At 41.7% G+C, this 774-nt stretch overlaps 1 pseudogene; it reads left to right on the plus strand.

Annotated features, from left to right (window-relative positions):
* Window positions 1-606: 606 nt before the first annotated feature.
* Window positions 607-774, plus strand: LOC141497481 (cytochrome b-c1 complex subunit 10 pseudogene; annotated as a pseudogene).

A 774-nucleotide genomic window follows, 5' to 3' on the forward strand; every position in this document is an offset into this window, starting at 1 on the left:
TAGAGACTATTAGAGGAAAGAAAGGTAATAGAAAAGAAAATCAGTGAAGAGGAAGAAGAAAAAGGAAGAAGAGGAGAAAAGACAGAAGGATAAATGGAGTAAAGGAAGGAAGGAAGGAAGGAAGGAAGGAAGGAAGGAAGGAAGGAAGGAAGGAAGGAAGGAAGGGGAAGAAAGAAAGAAAAAGGAAAGATGAGAGAAAGAGAAAAAGGAGAGAGAGAGGAGAGAAAGAAAGGGAGAGGGAAAGAGAGAAGGAAAGTGTAAAAGAGAGGGAAAGAGAGAGAGGGAGGGAGGAAAAAAGAGGAGCTACATTTTCAGTTTTCATCTGTGCAGATTCTAAATAAAAATAAGTGGTCCCCTGAAAAGGGGATTTCTGGGAACTTTCTTGAAAATTAAGAATACAATAATCATCCTGCAATTATTAGAAATCAATGCTTGGAGACAGAAAAAAAAGCCAAGACATAGAACACCATGAACAACATGAGATGAACAACATGAGATGAAACAGATCATGGTAGTACGTCCCATCTCTGAGGAGCAGGGTTACCCTGAAGCAGATGGCTTGACTAACAAGTGGGTCAAACTGGCCCTGAGGCAAACCAGACAGTGATGCTGAACAAGTTCCTGGGGCCATGCTACAAGAACCTGGTCAAGTACTGGCTTCCCACCACTGGCACATAGGGTGTTAGTAGTACTGTGGGGCTAATTTGGGCCACTTATTAGCATCTGAATCTGCATTGGGTGCCATACATCAATGGCAAATTTAAGAACAATTGA

The sequence above is a fragment of the Macrotis lagotis genome, chromosome X, assembly GCF_037893015.1.
Source record: "Macrotis lagotis isolate mMagLag1 chromosome X, bilby.v1.9.chrom.fasta, whole genome shotgun sequence".
Classification (NCBI taxonomy): domain Eukaryota; kingdom Metazoa; phylum Chordata; class Mammalia; order Peramelemorphia; family Peramelidae; genus Macrotis; species Macrotis lagotis.